Here is an 18,031-nt window from a genome sequence, read left to right on the forward strand (position 1 = left end):
TATGCACAGTAGGACAAGTCTAAGAATCATATTTTAATGTTATAATAATTGGTGGGAGTGCACTTGAACTTGGCTTGTCTTGGCTACCTAGAAGGGGGCTCGAGGTTTGACACTCGACTCGGGCAGAGTTGCGTTTACTGAGCGCTTAAAGGCAGCACGGAAAACCAATTCCTAAATACCCCCCCCCCCCCCCCCCCCCCACTGGTCCACAAATGAGATTGGACCAAAGCGCTCTGAGCAAGCTATAAGCATGAAAGTAGCGCTATATAAAAGCTATAATAATAATATAATAATAATAATAGTTCTCATAGATTTAAAAATAACCTACTTGTTCATCAGCTAAGGCTGTTGTCAGTTTGGAAGAGCGTTTCAATCTGGCGGCAGTCACAGCCATGTTTCTTTCCAAACTTTTTTTTTTAGCCATACTCTTGTCAAAGACAGCCTGAAGATTTTTAATTTGTTTCTCCACTTCAGCCAGTTGGTCTTGTTTAGCTTTGAGGACACTTAAAACCTCATTGAGAACGTCTTGAGCCTCAGCCAGTCTGACAAGGAAGAGATAATACATCTTGTAATAATAATATACCAACTATACATATACTTCTGTAATAATACTATATATATATCCCATGTTCCACTGTCAAAGTGACATCATTATGATTTAGTACAAAGTTTACTAATTAATGACCACTAAAGTTGTATTAAAACAAGTCTAAGAAAACAAATATAATTGAATATTTTTTAACTTAGACCTAGAATGATTTAAAAAATAGCAACGCTTTGACTGCTAATTATTTAATGCCTTGACTGCTAATTACTTACGCTTGTTTCTTTGGCTCAACTTGTTTAGCTACAGCAGAGTAAACATCAATTGCTCGAACCCATAGGACTAAAGTTTTACAAGCCTGGACGAAGAATAGATTTATCAAACAACATTCCATCATTACTCTGTGGTTATAACAATCTTCAAAACATTAAATCACAAATATTTTCAGGTAAGTAGTTAATGATTTAAGATGTACATTCACTATGAAACTTTTCCATAAACAATGTAATTACAAAATATAATGTCTACTAAATAAAAAAAACAATAATGCATCTATAGACATTTTTTTTTCACACCAAATACAGAAATTGTTTTTCAGCTTAGAAGATTGCAGGTTGGCAAATAAAAAAGAAGAAAAAAAAACAAACAAAACAAAACAACATTCAATGAAAAGTGGAGTTGTTTTGACATACTGTGGGCTTAACTTATCAGACAGATCATTTTATTAGTACAACATTTGTGGGTGAATGTTAGACTGAGTTACTCTTCAAGTCTCTGATTCAAATAAAAGAAATGATTTCACATTCACATTTTGTTGTGTTTTTTTCAACACCAGATCTTCTGTAGAATATTAAACACATGACTAGCCTAGTTGATCTAATTTTAAACATCTATGTTAATCATCCCTCTTTGCTTATGATGCTTTCAATATAGACAGTATCATCTCTTTCGACTAGGTTTTCTCCTTGAACTTGTAGTTGTGCTTCTATGATTTTTAAATCAGTTTTCTCCACTTCTATAATGATCTTGTTTCATTTTAAATGAGCATGTTGTAGTTTTTGGAGGCAGATATCCTCTGTGAAATCTAGATCCTCCATTTTTTTTTGTCCATTGAATGCATGTGTTGCCAGCTTTTTACTTTTTCATTATTCAGTCTAATCATAATCATCAAACTCCATTAGAGTGAGGGCTTGAGAGGCTCAAATCCTCTCTTGCAAAAGCCCTGGACAGAAACCCTGCTGTCTTGCGTAGTGCATACATGTCGCCATACAGGTTGAGAATTTTGGGTTTCCCAGACCTGTCGAGACGGAGATCAGCAAGTCTGGGGCAGTCAAACAGAATATGAGGCAGGGTTTCCTCTTCTTCCCCGCAGCGGGGGCACAGTGAATCAAAATTTGGCCATAGCCGCGAGAAATATGAGGCAACAGGACAGTGGCCTGTCCTGCACTGTGCTATAATAGCTTGCTCAGGCCTGGACAGCCTCCACCACGGGGAGTGCAGTCAGGGCGCCTCATGTGCTCCCAGACTCCACAGGCTTTTTGGGACTCAGTCTAATGAGTTTTTAGAAATAATTTAATGATTCCTCTGACAATAAAATAAGTTACCTTTGAAACTTTGGCTACAACGTCAGGTACAAAACTTGGCATGGATGTATATTTCCTGACTTTAGCCAGCTTGGCAGCTGGGACATTTTCTTTGTCATATTCATAAATTTTTTTTAAGAAGTTTGTGTCTGCCAGCATGGCTTTACAACTCGCCCAGTCTGTCCTGAAAGACATTATTGCATAAGCAATCAACATTTTAGTGCAATGAATTACTGAAGGTCACGGTCATTAGACGTTCACCAAGTATAAAACATTAATGTTTCGTTTGTTTATTCCACTTACTTGTTGCCTAAGAGAATGGCAACAGCTTCTAGAACTGTCTGAAAAAGTTCTGGAGGTTTGGTAAATACTCGTATCTCAGCAATGTCATTTTTGTCTAGTGCTAACAAAGCCTGAAAGCACAGAGTCATAACAGATCATAGTCATTCTTATTAATCTTAATCTTATATAATACAGACGTTACTTCAAAAAAGAAGATGATTACGTCCTACGCATCATGCATTTAGTCATGCATATTAACCAATGACTTAAATTCTGCCAAGTCACTGGTTTTCCTGGCTAGCTCAGGCAACCCATTCCATGCTCTAATAGCACTAGGGAAGAAGGAGTGTTTGTACAAATTTGTCCTAGCATATGGGACGAGGAATGTGCCTTTATCTTTGTGTCTTTCAGAGTATTTTATTAAATTTTGTTTTTGTATTTGAAGATTATGGTTCAGTGTTTTATGTATGATTGCTACTTTACTTTTGAGCCTTATTATAAAAACTAAAACAAATAAATTCCACTTATCTTATTCATGGTTAACCAGTAACACAGACTAAAAACGCAAAATACTTAGGTGTTATGATAAATGAAAAACTGCCATGGAATTCTGCCAAGTCACTGGTTTTCCTGGCTAGCTCAGGCAACCCATTCCATGCTCTAATAGCACTAGGGAAGAAGGAGTGTTTGTACAAATTTATCCTAGCATATGGGACGAGGAATGTGCCTTTATCTTTGTGTCTTTCAGAGTATTTTATTAAATTTTGTTTTTGTATTTGAAGATTATGGTTCAGTGTTTTATGTATGATTGCTACTTTACTTTTGAGCCTTATTATAAAAACTAAAACAAATAAATTCCACTTATCTTATTCATGGTTAACCAGTAACACAGACTAAAAACGCAAAATACTTAGGTATTATGATAAATGAAAAACTGCCATGGAATCCCCATATTGATTAAACTAACAAAAAATCAAACAAAGCATTAAGCATAACTAAAATGTTTGTTAGGCCAATAATAGAATATGCATCCTCTGTTTGGGACCCCTCAACTCAAGAAAACATTCAGAAACTGGAACAGACACAAAATAGATCAGTGAGATTCATAACAAATGAATATTCACATTTGACTAGAGTAACACCTTTAGTAAAATCACTAAATTTAGAAAGCCTTCAGGATAGAAGATTCAAAAGTAAGGTAGCAATTATACGTAAAACATTGAACCAGAATCTTCAAATACAAAAACTAAATCTAATAAAATACTCAGAAAGACACAAAGATAATGAAATTGACATTCATGACTGTGAAATGCCATTTATTATTGCACCTCATGGCATGAAGTCGTGTATGGCAGCATTATGAGATTGAAGACAAGGAGATTATGGTCATCAGTAAAGAACATTCTTACACAAATTTTTTTTTATCAAAGTGGGCAACTCTCAAGATACTCAACCTTTTCATGCCATGTGTGCGGCTTGTTTTTCAAAATGAAGATAATCTTCCATAGCAGTCTTTGAGTTAAAAGAAAATGAGATCCTTTTTCAATGACAGAGAAGGAACAACTACCTTGTCATGTAATGACACTTTGTGAAAGACAGAAGATACAAAAGTAAAGTAATAATAATACATATTTCAAGGAAAACCAAGAAAATAATATACAAAACCATAATAAGACCAGCAGCAATGCATGGAAGTGAGACCTGGACACAGACTAAGAAATCTGAAAATTTACTTAATACTTGGGAACAAAAATTCTTAGGAAAATCTATGGTGCCATACAGGATGAAACAGGGTGGAGGACAGCACTAACCATGAGTTATATCAATTATATGAAGACCCACCAATAGTGACCAAAATAAAAAGAAAAGACTACGTTGGGCAGGTCACCTTGAAAGAATGTCAGATAACAGAGGAGCGAAAATCGTATACAGGCAAAAAACAAAAGGCAGGCGACCCAAAGGCAGACCCCGAATGCGATGGATTGATGATGTGGAAGCAGATTTGCAACAATTTGGGGTTAGAGCGTGGAGACGAAAGGCCCAGGAGAGATCTGAATGGAAGGATGTGTTGAAGTAGGGCAGAGCTGTAGCGCCACTGGGATGGGATGGAATAATAATACATAAAACACTCAACCATAACTTAAAATTACAAAAGCACAACCTAATGAAATACTCCAAAAGACACAAAGATAAAGTAACAAGTAACATTTCTTATTCCATCTGGTAGGACAATTGGTACAAGTGTTTCTTCCCTATTGCTATTGCAGCAAGGAACATGTTGCCTGAATCATCCAGGACAATCAAGACTTAGGTGAGTTTAAGTCTGTTATTAACTTACATGACTAGATTAACAAATGGATATGCTTGATCTATAACTCTCTTCTGTTTAGAAAGAGTGTCTGTAATTTATAAAAAATATTTTACTTTCTCTGCAACTTCCAGCGCAGGTAGCGCCTCATTCAAGTCTCGCTGAGCATCATCTGCTATAGCCTGAGTTTCTTCAGCAGTTGTTTTCGCTTTGGCTTCATCGATAGCCACCTGTTTCTGAACCTGATTGATAAATTGAAAGAAAATGTTACCCATACATATTAAATATTTCATATTAATTAGAGGTTTGAAACAATCCACAGCAGCAATTTCTGAGCCTAATCAGAACAAAGTAATAGATAGATCAAAAGCAGCCTAGAATCTCATTAGTGCATTGAAATACTGATGGAGGTCTTATGTTCTTAAATGTTGACAGGTTTCTACATCAGATATTAACTTTAATAATCACTCAACTTTTAATTGTTATTATCAGTGAATTTTATTACACTGCAATTGTTCAGGGAACAATACCAGGAAAAAGAAGAAAAGGCAAAGAAAGTGAATGGAAGACAACATCAAAGAGTGGACAACCCCGTCACTGGAAGAGATTCTACTTAAGGCAAAAGACAAAGGAAAATGGTCTACAGATCATGTGTAGTGTCCCAACAGTTGAACAGGCTAAGGGATAAGTGAAGGTGATGTTTTCATGGTCTAGAGGTGCTGACTTTTCAGGTATTTGAAACAAGAACAGTAATTTTAATAGCCCTTGAATTTCAATATACTATACAAAAAAGCAGAGATTTGTTTTCTTCTTATTTCCTACAAATCAAACAATAAATAGTCCCAAACAAAGTCATAGGGCTTCAGACCTCAACTCTAATTTATCTACATAATAGTGTCACCCCTTTTATATCTATTGATTGAATCAGGTACATTTGCATTCTGTTGAGTTAGGTACTATTCAGCCATTGCTTGTCCTTTCTTTTTTTAAATACTAATTGCCAAAACAGCTTTTAGTTCATCAAATCTTAAAATGTATCATTAAAAAGTACAATTAGTAAACAATGACCTATGTACAATTTTATTTTCTTAGCCACCACATTTAAAAATACTATATTACTACTAAAAATCAGTAAGTTTAAAGTACAAATTATATTTTGATCCTAGCAATGGAATTGAGATGCTCCAGAAGGATCCTAGGCATCACATTCAAAGACCGCATCACAAACCAAGAAATCAGAGACAGGGTTACTGTAGCGATCGGAGCCCATGACGACCTGCTAACTATTGTGAAAAAACGAAAGCTTAAAACCTTTGGCCACATTACAAGATCTACAGGGCTCGCAAAGACCTTCCTTCAGGAAACAGTGCCAGGGTAAAGAAGAAGAGGCAGACAGAAAAAGCGATGGGAGGACAACATTAAAGAATGGACAGGCCTGCCATTGAGAGAGGTTCTAAACAAGGCAAAAAAAGGGAGGAATGGAGAAAGACGGTTGACAAATCTTGCCTGGTGCCCCAACGGTCCAACAGACTAAGGGATAAGGTAAAGGTATATTTTGACATGATTGTTTCTTTAAAGTAAACTTTATGAACATTCTGAGTTCTTTATTCAAGTTTTGTAATCCTATTTCAAATATAGTGATAATATAAAGTTCATTTCTGTCTCTCTTTGAATATATATACATATATTTTTTTTTCTAAAGCTAAATAAGAATTTGACAGCAATCATCCTATACTTTCTTAATAATTACCAATACTACCATACCCCTGATGATCATTTATTTAATTCCATCATTCAATGAAACTTGAACTCATACAACATTACTTGTCCCAACTTCAAAAATTAAATAGTTAAGATAATTGAATGATGAATGCACAAAAATAATGCATTATGTTATAAATAGAAACGTCCTATTTCCAAATGTCAACTTACAACATTAGCTTTCTCTTGATCTATTTTAAGTCTTTCCATCAAGGTAGCAGTGTCAGCAGACTTCTGTTTAAGTTCAGGCTCTAAAGCAACAAGTTCTTTCTTCATATTGTCAACCAAATCATTGGTTGAAAACAGTTTGGAAAGTCTATTAGCTACTCTCTCACGAGCAGTCTTAATATTACTACAAGAAAAATATGCATCAGAAGCATATTAAATAAACCAACATGAGTAAAGCTATTAACATTTTCTACAGCCTAAACTAATATGTTAGTATTCTTTTGTTGATCCTGATTTGTGCTTGCATTATAAGATGTCTGTGTGACAAATATATTACTCTTATTATGACTAGAGATAATCCTAGCTTTAAAATATGTCTATAAAACTAATTGATGTCTGTGGACACTTATAATGACACCATTTGAAGTATCACTTTTTAATACAACTGCATTATAATAATAGTAAGGCTTTTTCTATGAGTCCAAAGATTAGTGAGGAGTACAGTATTTAACATGGTTACACAGTCCAAGCTGTGACATGCAACTGCACTATAGAACAGTAGCACAAAAAATGACTTAATTAGGATAAGCATTAAGAATTAGCCACCTGCAATATATATCAGTGCATCCAGAACCAAGGAGATGAACCATTTAGTGACAGTCATAACTTAGATAGAAAGATCAAACTTCAGTTATATCCAGATTTAGCTCACTATGTTTACAGCCATCAGCTCTACTACAACTTAGCTATTTTTAACTAACCTCATTTGACAAATCTAATAACTTATTCTAAACCAATAATATATACTCATGTCAAAGTCAAGCAAAAGAACATTACTTTAAGGATTAAAAAATAGAGAAAGATTAAAGGGCTGAGAAGAGTCTCCCTGAAAAGGATAGATTTGTGCAATGGTCGAAAAGGATAGATTTGTGCAATGGTCGAAAAGGATAGATTTGAGCAATGGTCGAAAAGGATAGATTTGTGCAATGGTCAAAAAGGAAGAGCAAGATTTAGTACAATCCAAGATAAATTTGTTTTTTTTACATTAATAACATCCAAAAATTTGAAATAAGTCTGGCTTTATTTAATAAAAAAATATTTATAAGGAAGAACTGACATTTTTATTTTGAAATATTAGAACAATAGAAGGTAGTTTCTATTCTAGGATTTAATAGGAAGTGCAATTTACGATCACTTCTTTCAAATTATATTTATTTAGAAGAAATGAGTGTACCTTGTTTTCTCTTGTACCATGGTAATGTACAGGTTGATCAGCTCAAGGTAGGAGGTGGGTGTGGTATAGTAATGACGCTTTAGCTCAGTGAAGAATCTCTCCGACATTTCTGTAACACTCATATGAATTTCTACACACATTTTAGATACATTGTCCTGTAAATGAAATACTCAAACTATTACACAATTTGTGGGACATGATAGTCTGTTTGTTTTACATCTTTCGGATGTTCCTTCAGAGTTGAAGATAGTTTACTTCCTAGTCGAAACCTCCCGCAGGATGACGGGGGATGGGAGCAGGCAGGATTTGAACCCTCGACAAATCCGAACGACAGTCCAGCGCGCAAACCGCATGACCAGGCAGCCATCCAAGTCACTTGGCTTTAAACTGATGAGAGGGATTCAAGTTTGAAAATCAGTGACGACTTGGAGTTTTAATTTTGAGATTTTTTGGAGGCCCCTGAGTGCACCCAACTTTAATAGGTACCTGATATATGATTTTTTGGAGGCCCCTGAGTGCACCCAACTTTAATGGGTACCTGATATATGATTTTTTTGGAGGCCCCTGAGTGCACCCAACTCTAATGGGTACCTGATATATGATTTTTGGAGGACCCTGAGTGCACCCAACTCTAATGGGTACCTGATATATGATTTTTGGAGGACCCTGAGTGCACCCAACTGTAATGGGTACCTGATATATGATAGGTAAAGAAAAGGCAGTTGGCATTGTGCTGGCCACGTGACACCCTAGTTAACCTTTGGTTATAGAAACAGATAAGCTTGTTTGTTTAACATGTTTCAGATGTTACTTCAGAATAGAATATCCTTATTTCCTAGCCCCCACCTCCTTCAGGTTGACAGGGGAAACCAGTGCGCAGAGTTTGAACCCGGGACCATCAAGATGACAGTCTGGAGTAAATACTGCTTGATCAGGCAACACAAGTTTTATTCATCTGCCTTTATAGATCACAAGTTCAGAAAGAGGAACCTCTATATAATATGTGTTTAGGGCAATAAAATAGCAATGTCAAACCTATGTAATCAAGTCCTTTTGATAAAACACCAATGTAAAATGAATAAGAACTTTCTTGTTGTAATGGTTCAGATGCTACACTTAATTGTAACTTGTTGACAAAATATTCAAATTTGTTTTGCTCTAAATTAAACATTTCTTGTATGTCTATTTGTATTAAGTGTCAATATTAATATTTTTTTAAGAACAATTTTAACTATTGAGTTTTGTTTGTTTACTTAAATAGTAAACATTATTTGTTTGAAGATTAGTTTGCTTCATATTTTTTAAGTGGTAGTTTCTAGAAAAATGCAAGTCAAGTTTTTCAATTGAAGACTTGAGTGAATGTTAATGATCATAGATATTTGAGAATCACATTTTCTTTCTAATGCTCAATAAAATAATAATTTAGTGTAAAACTTACTTTGATTTCATCTGAACATCCTAAAGATACGGTTTTAAAGGAAGACTGTGCCACTCCTAAAAGAGCTTCTTTCGGCCATTCAATGAACCAGTCTATGGTGCAACAGTTGACCAAAGATGGAAACATCCGGCATCGTTATCGAAAGGCAGAGCCCACCGGAGACATGCACAATACTATGTGCAGATTATTTCTGGAAAAAAATACAGACCGATAAAGTGCAATTAAATTTAAAGGACAGCTTTACAGAAAATAATATTAAACAAATTTATTATGTCTGGATTAAAATATTACAACAGTACAGAGTCTTAAAGAATTTATTTCTCTGAAAAGTTTTCTTCATAACCATCAAAATAATTTTTCTATCTTTTCAGTCTACAGATATTCCTTGTTAATCTAGTTATGCACATTAATTTTAGACCTTAACACTTTTGTAATTTCAGCTCTTTTGTTTTCTTTTTAAGAATGTCCAAATGAAGATCTAAAGGGTAAAAGTGTTGACTCTATCACAACATGATATCTATACTCTAAATTCACTTTAATTGCTCTCAACAAATCTGCAACTAATAGTTCATTCTTGAGTGCCTTCTAATCATCTTGTCTTACTTTTTTTTTTTTTTGTTAAATAATGTTTTACATGTTTCGGATGTTCCTTCAGAGTTGAAAATAGTTTACTTCCTAGTCCAAACCTCCCGCAGGACGACGGGGGATGGGAGCGGGCAGGGTTTGAACCCTCGACCATCGATAAATCCGAACGACAGTCCAGCGCACAAACCGCATGACCAGGCAGCCATCCTAACTTTTAACTTTTACTGTGACTGTTCATTCGTCAAATATATATTTACCTATGCATGCACAAATTGTTAACTTGTATCACATACAAAGATTATATTTTCAAACTTGGAAATCCAAAACAGGATTACAATTTACAATGGCAACCAAGCCCCATGATGACCTTCTGACCACTGTTAAAAAACACAAGTTAAGACTGTACAGTGAGATTCTCAGGGCTCGCAAGAACTTGTCTGCAGGTAACAGTACCAGGGAAATAAAGAAGGTGGTGTAAATGGAAAGGATATGGGAGGACAACATTAAGGAATGAATGGGGCTGTCTACGGAAGAAACTCTAATCCTGATAGAGAGAGAAATGGAGAAAAACTGTCAACAGATGTTTATGGTGCCCCAACAGTTCAACAGACTGAATGACAGGGTAAGGTGAAGATGACCATATGTATGTAGTGCTACACACCAGTCAAGTGACAAGCACAATTCTCTGAACATATGTTTATGGTGCCCCAACAGTCAGACAGACTGAATGACAGGGTATGGTGAAGATGACCATATGTATGTAGTGCTACACACCAGTCAAGTGACAAGCACAATTCTGTCAACATATGTTTATGGTGTCCCAACAGTCCGACGGACTAAATGACAGGGTATGGTGAAGATGACCATATGTATATAATGCTACACACCAGTCAAGTGACAAGCACAATTCTCTGAACATGATGACAATGAATTAATGACTTTCTATGAACAGGTGCTAGATATCCTACACCCACACATTCAAATGAACAAGGCAGTTTCCAAGGGTAAAGGATTGAACAATTTCTGGTTTCATTAGCCATGATATGTTGGATACTTATCTGACACACTGAATGCAAACAAAAGCTACATGTACCTGACAGTGAATACAATAAGCCAAATGAACCTGTTATAAGGGAACATTGAGAAGTCAACTGAACGTGAAAAATGGATAAAGAAAAGTCAAATGACCAGGTACAAGTTCAAAGTTCAAACATACATGACACACTGGATACAGTTAGGTCTAGAGTCATTAATACATGAAATATAGTAAGGTCATAAGTGCCTGACGGTTAAAACAATAATGTCAACTGTACCTGACACACTGGATACAATAGTCATAAATAGCATCTCTATTTCCTTCAGGAATTCCTGCCTCTTTAGCACCTAGTCTGCAGCCTATTATCAACCTCTCATACTCGTCAGGTTCAAACAAGTTTGGAACTTCTCCAGAGTTCAGCATGTTGTTAATATCTTCTAGAAATTCTTCTACCACAATCTGTAAAGATGACAAAACTCACATATTTTTTTTCTGTCTTTATGTTGTAGTATAGCTAGCACATTAAAAAACTAGTGGGCAGTGGTGCACATGTATGATTATTGATGTTTATGGTCAATTATATTGAAATTAGTGCAAGGGAAACATTGATGACAAGGCATTTGACCACCATCTTTTGTAAGACAAGTTTTGTGGATGTTATTTTGTTGTGGCGATATTTAGAGGGGATTTCAATCCGCATCATTGTGACCTACTTGTAAAGTAATGTTATCTAAACAAATTAAGTTGACACCCATAAAGACAAGACACAGATAGTCAAAGGTAATTGTACTGAGAAAGGCTTCAAGATAATGGATTGCTTTGTTTTGGAAAAAATTCCAAGAGGATGGGAGAAGGGTTGCATTGCAAGAAAAAACAGTTTCTAAAACTAGTTAGAATGTAGATTCTATTGTTGCTAATTGAAAAAAAAAGAAAGTGCATAAACACTAAATATTTTAATAAGACATAATAATATGGACTAATTAATTAAAATAAGTACTATATGCATAGTTCTATACAGGATTTTACAAATCAAGTTTTCATATAGATCTAATGATTTTAAAAATGTTTGTTATCTTTAATGATCTCAGTATAGGCATAAAATGAATATTTGTGTATGCAATATACAATTTTTAGGTAATTTAAATATCAAATATTTATGACTATGAAACTGATCAAATAGACATTTTACACCAATCTACTTTTATCTACAGTACATCCAATGGCTTTTTAACCTGTCTTGACTTATCATCAAAATGAAGAAACTGCATATCCTGATCAGGGACTGCTGTTCAGTGACAATAAGGTGCACAACTATCATTCACAAGAAAGATCACAAAAACTAGTAAATGCTCTGGCAGTTGCATGTCAAGGGTTCAGACTTACAATAAGTCTCACCAAGACTTAAGTCTTGCACAAGAAAAAGCTTCTGCAGCAGTGGCAAGACTCTCTAATTATGTCTGGGAAAATACCAAACTGACCACAGCGACCAAAAAAAAACGCATAGTGTGAACTCTTCTTAATGGTAGTGAGAGCTGGTCAACATGCATACATCACGAGGATAGATTAAACAGTTTACCCTTGCACTGCCTGTGACACATAATGTCCTTTTCCTGCAGGGTTTGTGTCTCCCATCAGGAAGTTTTGAAATTAGCCAATACACACAATATCTATAATATTATGTCACAGAAAAAGACTAAGTTGGCTTGGACATGTCACTTGCATGCCAAATGAAAGTTTCCTAAGCCCAACCACTATGTAAAAGATAATGGAGTCATACCCAAAGGATGCCCAAGACTAACCAAGCAAGATTTGATGATCACAGGCTTCAATGAAAGTATGTGGGAGAAGAATCACCCAAGATTGGACATACTGGTACAAACATCACCCAAGATTGGACAGCGTGAAGGTAGACTGTGCATACTGGTACAAACATCACCCAAGATTGGTCAGCATAAAGATAGACTGTGCATACTGGTACAAACCTCATTGAGAACAAAAGGAATGAAGCAGCTAGAGACAAAAAGATGATAAAGAAAGCTGTCCTGTCACATAGCCCTATAACAGGTGCATTCATATACACTAACTGTGGCAAACTTTGACACTCAAGAATTGGCTTGTTTAATAACACCAGATTCTGCCCAGTCTCAAGAAGAAACTAAAACCGATGACGCATCCAGGCTTATCCATTGTCTTTCAAATAGAAGGAGCCATATAGTATAGTACCAGTATTAGATTTTTCAAATATCAATATGTATCACATTAGTTTGACAAACACACATGATCACACAGATATTCACATACATACAGTTTGACAAACACACATGATCCCACAGATATTCACATATATACAGTTTGACAAATACACATGATCACACAGATATTCACATACATACAGTTTGACAAACACACATGATCACACAGATATACACATACATACAGTTTGACAAACACACATGATCCCACAGATATTCACATACATACAGTTTGACAAACACACATGATCACACAGATATTCACATACATACAGTTTGACAAACACACATGATCACACAGATATTCACATACATACAGTTTGGCAAAAGCACATGATCACACAGATATTCACATACATACAGTTTGACAAACACACATGATCACACAGATATTCACATATATACAGTTTGACAAACACACATGATCACACAGATATTCACATACATACAGTTTGACAAACACACATGATCACACAGATATACACATACATACAGTTTGACAAACACACATGATCCCACAGATATTCACATACATACAGTTTGACAAACACACATGATCACACAGATATTCACATACATACAGTTTGACAAACACACATGATCACACAGATATTCACATACATACAGTTTGACAAAAGCACATGATCACACAGATATTCACATACATACAGTTTGACAAACACACATGATCACACAGATATTCACATACATACAGTTTGACAAACACACATGATCCCACAGATATTCACATACATACAGTTTGACAAACACACATGATCCCACAGATATTCACATACATACAGTTTGACAAACACACATGATCACACAGATATTCACATACATACAGTTTGACAAAAGCACATGATCACACAGATATTCACATACATACAGTTTGACAAACACACATGATCACACAGATATTCACATACATACAGTTTGACAAACACACATGATCCCACAGATATTCACATACATACAGTTTGACAAACACACATGATCCCACAGATATTCACATACATACAGTTTGACAAACACACATGATCACACAGATATTCACATACATACATATGTATCTCTCTCTCTCTCTCTCTCTCTCTCTATATATATATATATATATATATATATATATATATATATATATATATATATATATATATATATATATATATATATAAAAACTCTTTTGCCAACCTGTGTATCAGTAAATAAAAAAATTGTGGTTTTTTTTTGAATGCCTGATGTATTATACAATTTTTTCAGGTCATCGTGGAATGAAGAATAGTCATAGCCTCGAAAGAGCTCAATCTGGAAGCAGCGATAGTTACACATGTGGGCAGACAATCTGCACACAAAAAAAAAAAATCACATACTTAGGTGTGTTTTTATCTACTAGTATATATAAATGTTCTTTTAAAACTGTAAAAAAATGATTATTTTAACTCAACAATCTGGTAAAAATATTATAGATATTTATATATTGAACCTTGTTAATGACTGTTTTCCTGTTCCTCCCACTCCAACCAATAAGGAATTGCCTCTTTCTTGTTGAATCATCCTGACTAGTCGAGTAATATGTTCCATTGCATTCATAAAGAACACAAGACGCATTTCTTTAGGTGATGTAAGGTTAAGGTCATCTAGATACTGTCTCAAACAGAAGGAATTTCTACATAAGTAAGTATTAAAAGCTTTGTAGAGTTCTATATAAGATGTATTTTAATTTAGATGATTTAATAAAATATAGAGGTTAGACTATGAAGTGCTTGATGATAACTTTTGAAATGGTTAAAAACATTATACCTATGTAACTATTTGAAGTATAAAACTAAGTTTCCAAATGTCTAGAACTTTATCGTTTAATTTTGATATTTTCATATGAAATTTTCATTACACAATATAAATTTTAGAAATCATTAAATAGCAGTTTGTTACCTCCTCTAAAACATGTTGAAGTTTGTTCATGTCAGATATCTCCTCATAAAATTTCTCTTCTGGTGGGCATCCCATCTTCATGAAATTACCAAACAGTAAAGGATCTTTGATAAATGAATGCGGATCAAAGTTCTGAAAATAATTAAAAGAATTCTTTACTGGCATTGATATTTGATGAGGGTCAGATGTTTGGAGTTAATTTTAAAAATTAAAAAAAATTGACATTTGTATTTTAGATAGGATGGCCAAGTGATAAAATGATGGTCTAATAAATAGGGTAGTAAGATCTTGACAATCTCAGTTCAGGTCAGGAGAATGAATGAGATTTAGGCTGGTTTGTAGCTTCATTATTCATGCTTATGGTAGTGCGCTATGGCCCAATCTCTTTATTTGTGCTATCTGGGAGAAAATTTCTGTGCTGCCTTCAGGAACCCAGAAAACACAACTCAGCTCTTAGTCGGGAATTTGAGCCCCTTTGATGGATAGCACAGCAGTTTAAGCTTTTCCGCCACTCTTCACAGATCCTCTCCACCCCCCCCTTTTAAATGAAATATAGATTCCATTGCACTGAGCTAACTAAAAACTATTAAACATGTATGTTATGGAGTGTGTGCCCATGTTTGTACTGACAGAAAACTGTTGCTGCTAAAGTCAGATTTCTACAGTTGGTAAAAGAAGCCTAGCAGCTGATGAAAGAAGTAGGAGATGAGAGACAGAATGTGTGTTGGTTGTAGGTATTGAAACATTTTCAGAATTTATTTAGAGTTTTGTATCAAGTAAGCTAAATGCTTACTAGAACTACAACACAATGACAAGCTCATCAACAATAGAATAAACTTCTATACAAATATTCATCAATCAGCAGACATGCCTACCCCCAAGACCCAGAATGTGGAACACTCAGGTTGAAAATGTAGAATGTTGGGCCCCAATGTGGAACATAAACGCGTTGTCAGCCATACTGTTCGCAATATAAATAAAACTTCAATTATATAACTTTAATAACAATACTAGCTTGCTTCTTATAAATTAGATGTAAATAGTATAACTAAAAGTAAGAAAACCTTTAATTCATAATTATGTCCTTTGTTTGAAATCAATAGTTCTAACTCCTAAATGATGAATTCTAACTAAAATGTATTCTAATGACCTAGACTCAAATGTTACTATTTTTATTTGTTACTACTAGATCTAAATCTACTGATTAGATCTAGATTATTCTAGACCTAGATCTACTTGATTATCTATCCTTTTCTATGGCTCTACTCTAATCACTCTAGATGTTGTCTCTAGTTCTAGATCTAAAATAATTTAAGAGTCTACTAGTGACTTACTAGTCTAGACTTACATTTAATATAAGTCCTCTAAGTCTAAGAACACAGATTATAATAATAATATTATAGATCTAAATATTAATGTCTATAGTCTAGATCAGTGATGCCCAACCTAATTCGGCCCGCGGGCCGTTTTAATTTCCGTCACTCTTCTCGCGGGCCACATGACCGAAAAGTTTCAAAAACGAAATGAAACAGTTCTGAAACTATTTTGGTAGAAATTGTGGATTTAATACTTACTTAATAGGTTATTTGACATATTTTTTACGTGTCAGAAAACAGCTTCATTTCTCTACTTAAAATGTGAGCAACAGTGTATATTGCTTTACAACCAACTCATTTTTCTGGTCTCTTTTTGGTAAATATTCAAATGGATCCTCCAATCTCTAGGCGTAGTTCAACAATCTTTTATTCGCGACTCAAGCCAATAATGCCGCGATATTTATTTTATAATGCCGTTTTTATGTTGTCGTTTTATTTTAAATGCCCCACTTTCTTTATAAAATAAATATGTTGGCATTCATATTCAACAAAAAAAGTAAAGATAGGTTCACTTTTCGTGGTAGAGTCTACATTCAGAGTTTCAAATTCATAAACACACAAATGTTAAAGATCATAATACTAATACATCGGAAAAAAAGTGAGGGCCTAAACGGGCCCAAACTTAGGTAAAGATACATTTTTTCAACCTTTTTTTTTTTTTTTTGGAAGGGAGATTTCTACACTTTGTGCCGACGTTTCGACGGGCCTGATGGAACCACCTCGCCGGATCTGGCCCGCGGGCCGTATTTTGGGCATCACTGGTCTAGATCTATAGTATAGACTTATTGAGAACTAAATTTATTACATAATAATGATACATAGAAATCTAGAATCTAATCTATCATCTTCTAAGTCTATTTCAATATAGATCTAGATTTAGTATCATCTAGTGCTAGTCCTACTTTTAGATCTAGAAACTAATAATTAATTTAGACTATGTAATAATACTAATAAGTAGATCTATACTACTATACTTTACTATAACTATAGTAGATGTATAGCCTTATTTAATATTTAGGCCTTAGCCTTACTGTGTCTAAGTTAATTAATTACATTTAGGTCTAGATCTAGATTCTAGGTCTTTAATAACATATTTTTTAAAAATCCTTTTCTTGGATTACTTAGAAACCTAAGCAACCAGTTGAGTTAGTGTTAGAATAGTGACAATACTATACTAGATCTAGATTCTAGAATCTAGTGATAGTGACAATACGTCAAGTCCAGTCAAGACAATGATGAAATTGAATGAATAGTTGAATAATGAATTATTGAATAGTCTAGAAATACTAGAATCTCTAGATCTAGTCTAGACTAGTAGAGCCATTGTCACTTGTGAGAAAAGAAAGGGATTTGAATGGAACATTTGGCTTATTAGAGTACTAGATCTAGATCTATGTCTAGATCTAGCTCAACCATATCTTCATAAATTTAGGACACACCGGGTCCGGGAGGAGATGAAATGTAAACAATAAACACACACCTATATCTATTTTATATTGCATTCAGTATTTTCATTTCGCATTATTAATAAA

General features: G+C 34.5%; 1 pseudogene; it reads right to left on the reverse strand.

Moving 5' to 3' along the window:
* Window positions 1-18,031, reverse strand: part of LOC106061154 (dynein axonemal heavy chain 6-like) — a 70,562-nt pseudogene that overhangs the window by 38,174 nt on the left and 14,357 nt on the right.

The sequence above is a fragment of the Biomphalaria glabrata genome, chromosome 4 (assembly GCF_947242115.1).
Source record: "Biomphalaria glabrata chromosome 4, xgBioGlab47.1, whole genome shotgun sequence".
Taxonomy (NCBI): Eukaryota; Metazoa; Mollusca; class Gastropoda; family Planorbidae; genus Biomphalaria; species Biomphalaria glabrata.